Source organism: Arachis hypogaea, chromosome 13, assembly GCF_003086295.3.
Source record: "Arachis hypogaea cultivar Tifrunner chromosome 13, arahy.Tifrunner.gnm2.J5K5, whole genome shotgun sequence".
NCBI classification, from domain to species: domain Eukaryota; kingdom Viridiplantae; phylum Streptophyta; class Magnoliopsida; order Fabales; family Fabaceae; genus Arachis; species Arachis hypogaea.
In genome coordinates, this window is record NC_092048.1 from 87,483,725 (window position 1) to 87,492,354 (window position 8,630).

At 34.9% G+C, this 8,630-nt stretch overlaps 1 non-coding gene across 1 annotated transcript; it reads right to left on the bottom strand.

Moving 5' to 3' along the window:
* Nucleotides 1-7,996: 7,996 nt before the first annotated feature.
* Nucleotides 7,997-8,104, bottom strand: LOC112739533 (small nucleolar RNA R71). Its single transcript, XR_003170467.1, has one exon. It is a non-coding gene; the product is annotated as a small nucleolar RNA R71 (small nucleolar RNA).
* Nucleotides 8,105-8,630: the final 526 nt, after the last annotated feature.

Below are 8,630 nucleotides of genomic sequence, written 5' to 3' on the forward strand. Positions count from 1 at the left end.
GTTTGAATGCATGGAGGTCAGAATCTGACAACATCTGCTATGCTTTCCTTGCCTTTGAATCAGACTTTGCCAAAACTTGCCAGATTCACCCAAAATTCACCTAAAATCATAAGGAAAACACAAAATCTCAAAGTAGTATCCAAAAAATGAATTTTTCAATAAAACCTACTAAAACATAATAAAACTTAACAAAATATACTGAAAACACTAAGAAAATACCATAAAAAAGCGTAAAAAATATCTGCTCATCAGAACACCAAACTTAAACTATTTCTTGTCCTCAAGCAACCAAAACAAAGTAGGACTCAAAAGAAGAGGAAGATATAATAAGTCTTAGAGTTTTCAATGAAGCCCAGTTCCAAACAATTGAATGGGGCTCATAGCTCTTTATTTCTGAACAGTTTCGGCATCTCACTTTCCTTTAAAGCTCAAAAATATTGACATCTCTTGGAACTAGAATCCGGATTATATTATTGATTCTCTTAGTTTAGCTTTTCTTGATCCTTGAACACAGCTTTTCCTTTTGGTGCGTTACACCTTTTTGAGTCTAGCTGTGACTCTAAGCGTTTTGTTTTCTCGTATTACTACCGAATACATAAACGCCACAGGCACTTAACTGGGGGAACCCTTTGGATTCGAATTTAGCTTTGCTTAAATTCCCAGAGAGTGGTACTGATGAGAGAACTTTTGCGTGGTCTAGAAATTTGCGAATAAATCCTCGTTGCAAGTATAGTTTCTAAACCTTCAAAAGTCCTTTCACACAAACGTTTTGGTTGTCACAAGTAACAAACTCCTAAATAAATTGATAACTGAAGTATTTAAACCTCGAGTCGTCTTCTCAAGGAATTGCAGGGAGGTATGTTCTTATTATTGGTTATGAGTTTGTAAATTGGGGGTTTTGAAAGTAAGGAAGCAGTATGTTGAACAAAAAGAATAAAATAAAATAGTAATAATAAAATAAACTCTTGGAAAGGTATTAGAAATTAGAGGTCCTATCCTAGCTATCCTTATCAATGATGATGAAAATTGAATCTTAATTCCACTTTGTTAACCTTTACTAAGGCAAAGGAAGGTCAAGGGATTAATTGGTTTGATCTTCGGATCCTATTTATTTCCTAAGAAAAGATTGGGATTATTGAAGTTCAATTTAATTAACAAAGATAACAATTATCAATCATGTTTGAGTTTGATAAATCCTGAGTTACTGATTTCTTAACCAAGACCAAAAGGAGAAAAGTAAATCTACTGGAATAAAAATGTCTTCAGATGGGAATAACAATAATGTAAATAAAAGAAAGCAATAATAAACTGAAATACATCAAATAACATTAATTCAAAGAGTAATTTGTAACATAGAAGAATTCATAAATAAAATTGGGAAAATAATAAAAAGAACATTGAACCTGGGATTGAGAGTCACTCCTAAAACTAAGAGAAATCCTAAATCCTAATACTAAGAGAGAGGAGAGAACCTCTCTCTCTAAAAACTACATCTAAATCCTAAAATTGTGAATGTGAAAGCTTGTGTATGAATGGATGCAATCTCTCTACTTTATAGCCTCTAATATGTGTTTTCTGCGCCGAGAACTGGGTCAGAAACAGCCCAGAATTCGCTGGTTGCGAATTCAAACACGCTGATTTTTGTCACTGCGACGTGGCCGCATGGAGCACGCGTTTTCATCACCTAGCATCAGGGAAACTATGGCATATTATATATCAAATCGAAGCTCCGGACGTTAGCTTTCTAACGCAACTAAAACCGCATCATTTGGACCTCTGTAGCTAAAGTTATAGCTGTTTGAGTGCAAAGAGGTCAGGCTGGACAGCTTAGCAGTTTCTCCAACTTCTTGTATTCCTTCCACTTTTGCATGCTTCCTTTCCATCCTCTAAGCCATTCCTGCCCTGTAATCTCTAAAATCACTTAACACACATATCAAGGCATCTAATGGTAATAAGAGAGGATTTAAACATATCAAAATTAAGACCAAAGAAGCATGTTTTCAATCAAAGCACATAATTAGGAAGGTAAATGTGAAACCATGCAAATAGTATAAATAAGTGGGTAAAGAGTTGATAAAAACCACTCAATTGAGCACAAGATAAACCATGAAATAGTGGTTTATCAACCTCCCCACACTTAAACAATAGCATGTCCTCATGCTAAGCTCAAGAGAAGCTATAAAGATGAAGAGAAATGTAAGAAAGTACGAAATGCAACCTATCTATATGAATGCAACTACATGCTAAGATGTTTCTATCTACTTGGTTAAAAGTAAATAAGCTCTTCAAGACAAACATAAACCAGATTTCACTAATTCAAATCATACAATAAAAGACAAGTAAACTTGTAAGAAGATAGCTCATGAAAGCAGGGAACATAGAATCATGCATTGAACCCTTACTGGTAGTGTATATCACTCTAGTCTCTCAAGTGTCTAGGGTCAATCACTCTACTCTTCTCTAATCATGCTTTCTAAACCTTGTTCTTCATCTAACCAATCAACAAATATTTAATGTACAAATGCAAACATCATGAGGTATTTTCAAGGTTGTAATGGGGCTGAGGTAAAGGTAAGGATATATGTATGGCCAAGTGAGCTATAATATGAATCTTTAATTAACCTAAGCTCTCACCTAATATACATATACTCTATATACTTTTAAATTCATGCCTAGCTACCCATAATTCCCACTTTTGTATACTTCCCATACTCATGTACCAAATTTTCTTTAATTTTTATCACATGTGCATTGATCTTTTATTAAACTTAATATTGGGGTAATTTTGTCCCCTTATTTATTTATGTTATATATATATTTTTTTCTTTTTTCTCTTTTTTTTTTTTTTGAATCATAAAAGCAAACATAACTTATCAATGCACATGGATTCTCCATTATTTTTCTATTTTGGTTTTTCATGAGTAGGTTCCCAAATTTCCAATATTCAAATAAATTAGAAACATGATACATTCCCTTATTAACCCATGTTCCCACAGTTTCCCCACACTTAATTGTTACACAATTCCTATCTTAAGCTAACCAAAGATTCAATTGGGATATTTAATTGTTTTTCTGCTTAAGGCTAGTGATGTGGTAAAATACAGAATAAATGGGGATTAAAAGGCTCAAGGTGGCTGACAAGGGTGATTTAAAGGGTAGGCTTATTTGGGATAAGTGAGCTAAAATCAAATAATGGCCTCAATTATATGCAAGCATGTAAATACACTAAATATTGGACATATAGAATGGAACAAAGCTAAGATTGCAATTATAGAGAAGAAAACACACAAGAATAAAAATATTATGGTTAAATAGTGTAACCATATAAATAAGCTCAAAATCTCACAGGTTGTGTGTTCTTTAGCTCAAAAACCATGTTCCAAATACAACTTCAAACAAGTTTTAACACATAAAAATTAAATTTTTTTTTTCAATTTAAATTAGTGAAATTTTTCAAAAATGGAGTTACTTTAACCAAGTAGTAACTAAATGCAAACAATCAACTACACATGCAATCTATTATGCAATGCAACAATGAACTAATTAAGAAAATAAAACATTGGTGTTGAGATAGAAGATAACTAACCCCTGGAAGTCGGTATCGACCTCCCCACACTTAAAGATTGCACCGTCCTCGGTACATGCTAAGATGTACAGGTGGACGGCTTGTTCCAACTGATGCTTTTCTCTAAAGATTGTACAGATGGACTTGTCTGTCTCCCCATGTAAACATCTTCCGCTTCCCTTCCGGGTGGCTATCCTGAAAGAAAAAGGGAAGAAAGGTGATGAGCGGATAATTTATACGCTTTTTGACATTGTTTTTAGTATGTTTTTAGTAGGATCTAGTTACTTTTAGGGATGTTTTCATTAGTTTTTATGTTAAATTCACATTTCTGGACTTTACTATGAGTTTGTGTGTTTTTCTGTGATTTCAGGTATTTTCTGGCTGAAATTGAGGGACTTGAGCAGAAATCAGATTCAGAGGTTGAAAAAGGACTGCTGATGCTGTTGGATTCTGACCTCCCTGCACTCAAAGTGGATTTTCTGGAGCTACAGAACTCGAAATGGCGCGCTTCCAATTGCGTTGGAAAGTAGACATCCAGGGCTTTCCAGCAATATATAATAATCCATCCTTTGGCCAAGAATAGACGACGTAAACAGGCGTTCAACGCCAGCCTTCTGCCCAAATCTGGCGTCCAGCGCCAGAAAAGGATCCAAAACCAGAGTTGAATGCCCAAACTGGCACAGAAACTGGCGTTCAACTCCACAAATGGCCTCTGCACGTGCTACACTTAAGCTCAGCCCAAACACACACCAAGTGGGCCCCGGAAGTGGATTTATGCATCAATTACTTACTCATGTAAACCCTAGTGACTAGTTTATTATAAATAGGACCTTTTACTATTGAATTAGGCATCTTTTGATCATCTTAGGATCTTAGGATCATCTTGGAATGCATTGTTCTTAGACCACAGGGGCTGGCCACACGGCCATGCCTGGACCTTCACTTATGTATTTTCATACGGTAGAGTTTCTACACTCCATAGCTTAAGGTGTGGAGCTCTGCTGTTCCTCAAAGATTAATGCAAAGTACTACCGTTTTCTATTCAATTCTTCTTATTTCGCTTCTAAGATATCCATTCGCACCCAAGAACGTGATGAAGGTGATGATTATGTGTGACGCTCATCATCCTTCTCCCTTATGAACGCGTGCCTGACAAACACTTCTGTTCTACATGAAATAAGCTAGAATGAATATCTCTTAGATCTCCTAACCAGAATCTTCGTGGCGTAAGCTAGAATGATGGCGGCATTCAAGAGAATCCGGAAAGTCTAAACCTTGTCTGTGGTATTCCGAGTAGGATTCAATGATTGAATGACTGTGACGAGCTCCTAACTCGCGATTGCAGGGCGTTAGTGACAGACGCAAAAGGATAGTAAATCCTATTCCAGCATGATCGAGAACCGACAGATGAATAGCCGTGCCGTGACAGGGTGCGTGAGCATATTATTCACTGAGAGGATAAGATGAAGCCATTGGCAAGGGTGATGCCTCCAAACGATTAGCCGTGCCGTGACAGGGCATTGGATCATTTTCCCGTGAGATGACCGAAAGTAGCCATTGACAGTGGTGATGTATCACATAAAGCCAGCCATGGAAAGGAGTAAGACTGACTGGATGAAGATGGCAGGAAAGCAGAGGTTCAGAGGAACAAAAGCATCTCCATTCGCTTATCTGAAATTCCTATCAATGAATTACATAAGTGTCTCTATCCCTATTTTATTAATTAATATTCGAAAACACCATTATCACTTTATATCTGCCTGACTGAGATTTACAAGGTGACCATAGCTTGCTTCATACCAACAATCTCCGTGGAATTCGACCCTTACTCACGTAAGGTATTACTTGGACGACCCAGTGCACTTGCTGGTTAGTTGTATCGAAGTTGTGACGATTATGAATTAAGATCAGAGCACCAAGCTTTGAAGCCATTACCAGGATTTGTTTGAGCCTGGAGATCACAATTTCGTGCACCAAGTTTTTGGCGCCGTTGCCGGGGATTGTTTGAGTTTGGACAACTGACGGCTCATCTTGTTGCTCAGATTAGGTAATTTTCTTTTCATTTTGTTTTCAAAAAAAAAAATTTCAAAAATATTTCTAAAATTTTCTCTTCTGTTTTCGAAAATAATAAAAATGTTTTCAAAAAAAAATTTTTTATTCAAAATTTTTAAGAATGAATTCTAGTGTTTCATGAAGCATGTTGAAGCCTGGTTGGCTGTAAAGCCATGTCTATTCCTTTGGGAATGAGTATGTCAGGCATGTCATATCTGAGTTACATGCTGAAGCTTGGCTGGCCATTGGCCATGTCTAGTGTTTTGGACTGGAGCTTTCTTTGAAAGCTTGGCTGGCTAGTGAGCCATGTCTAATTCCTGGACTGAAGCTTTAGACTAAGAATGCAAGATTCCTGGAATTCATATTAAAAATTTTGGAATCCTTATTTTTCTTTTTCATATAATTTTCGAAAAATATAAAATAAAAATCCAAAAAAATTAGAAAATCATAAAAATCAAAAATATTTTCTGTTTCTTGTTTGAGTCTTGAGTCACATTATAAGTTTGGTGTCACTTGCATATGCATCTTGCATTTTTTCGAAAATATCATGCATTCATAGTGTTCTTCATGATCTTCAAGTTGTTCTTGGTAAGTCTTCTTGTTTGATCTTGATGAATTTTTGTTTTGTGTCTTTTCATGTTTATCATATGCATTCTTGAATTCTTAGTGCGTAAGCATTAAAGAATTTTAAGTTTGGTGTCTTGCATGTTTTCTTTGCATTAAAAATTTTTCAAAAATATGTTCTTGATGTTCATCATGACATTCATAGTGTTCTTGGTGTTCATCTTGACATTCATAGCATTCTTGCATGCATTCATTGTTTTGATCTAAAAATTTCATGCATTGCATATTTTTCTTGTTATTCTCTCTCATCATAAAAATTCAAAAAAATCAAAAAAATATCTTTCCCTTTTTTTTCTCTCATCAAATTCGAAAATTTGGATTGACTTTTTCAAAAATTTTTAAAAATCAAGTTGTTGCCAATGAGTCAAATCAAATTTTCAATTTGAAAATCTTATCTTTTTCAAAATCTTTTTCAAAAATCAAATCTTTTTCAAATTTCTTAGTTATTTTCGAAAATTTCAAAAATATTTTTCAAAAATCTTTTTCTTATTTTTAATCAAATTTTCGAAAATAACATAAACAATTAATGTTTTGATTCAAAAAATTTGAAGTTTGTTACTTGCTTGTTAAGAAAGATTCAAAGTTTAAGTTCTAGAATCATATCTTGTGATTTCTTATGAATCAAGTCATTAATTGTGATTTTAAAAATCAAATCTTTTTTAAAACTAACTTCAATCATATCTTTTCAAAAATATCTTCTTATCTTATCTTTTTCAAAAATATCTTTTCAAAATATCTTCTCTAACCTCCTAACTTCTTATCTTTTCAAAATTTGTTTCAACTAACTAACTAACTTTTTGTTTGTTTCTTAACTTTTTCAAAACCACCTAACTAACTCTCTCTCTCTAATTTTCGAAAATATCTTCCCCCTTTTTTCAAAATTTCTTTTTAATTAACTAATTATTTTTATTTTTATTTTTGATTTCAAAAATTTTCGAAAATTTCTAACATTTTTCAAAAAAAAACCATTTTTCAAAAATCACTAACTCTTTTTCAAAATAATTTTCGAAAATTATCTCTCCCCCATCCTATTCTATTTATTCATTCATATCCTAACATCTCATCTCACATCTCTTCCATTCGTACAGTTGTGTTTCTTCCTTTACATCACATTCTTTGTCTCCCCCTCTTTTCTTCCACTCACAAAGGGATCCCTATACTGTGGTATAAAGGATCTCTATTATTATTATTTTTATTTTTCTGTGCCTTCTTCTTTGTCATATGAGCAGGAGCAAGGATAAGAACATTATTGTGGAAGCAGATCTAGAACCTGAAAGGACTCTGAAGAGAAAATTAAGAGAAGCTAAAATATAACAATCCAGAGATAACCTTTTAGAAATTTTCGAACAGGAAGAGGAGATGGCAGCCGAAAATAATAATAATGTAAGGAAGATGCTTGGTGACTTTACTGCACCTAATTCCAATTTACATGGAAGAAGCATCTCCATTCCTGCCATTGGATCAAACAACTTTGAGCTGAAACCTCAATTAGTTTCTCTGATGCAGCAGAACTCCAAGTTTCATGGACTTCCATCTGAAGATCCTTTTCAGTTCTTAACTGAATTCTTGCAGATATGTGATACTGTTAAGAATAATGGAGTAGATCCTGAAGTCTACAGGCTCATGCTTTTCCCTTTTGCTGTAAGAGACAGAGCTAGATTATGGTTGGATTCTCAACCTAAAGACAGCCTGAACTCTTGGGATAAGCTGGTCACGGCTTTCTTAGCCAAGTACTTTCCTCCTCAAAAGCTGAGCAAGCTTAGAGCTGATGTTCAAACCTTCAGACAGAAAGAAGGTGAATCTCTCTATGAAGCTTGGGAAAGATACAAACAGTTGACCAAAAAGTGTCCTTCTGACATGCTTTCAGAATGGACCATCCTGGATATATTCTATGATGGTTTATCTGAGCTATCAAAGATGTCACTGGACACTTCTGCAGGTGGATCCATTCACCTAAAGAAAACGCCTGCAGAAGCTCAAGAACTCATTGACATGGTTGCTAATAACCAGTTCATGTACACTTCTGAAAGGAATCCTGTGAATAATGGGACGCCTATGAAGAAGGGAGTTCTTGAAGTTGATACTCTGAATGCCATATTGGCTCAGAACAAAATATTGACTCGGCAAGTCAATATGATCTCTCAGAGTCTGCATGGAATGCAAGCTGCATCCAACAGTACTCAAGAGGCATCTTCTGAAGAAGAAGCCTATGATCCTGAGAACCCTGCAATAGCAGAGGTAAATTACTTAGGTGAACCTTATGGAAACACCTATAACTCAACATGGAGAAATCATCCAAATTTCTCATGGAAGGATCAAAAGCCTCAACAAGGCTTTAATAATGGTGGAAGAAACAGGTTTAGCAATAGCAAGCCTTTTCCATCATCAA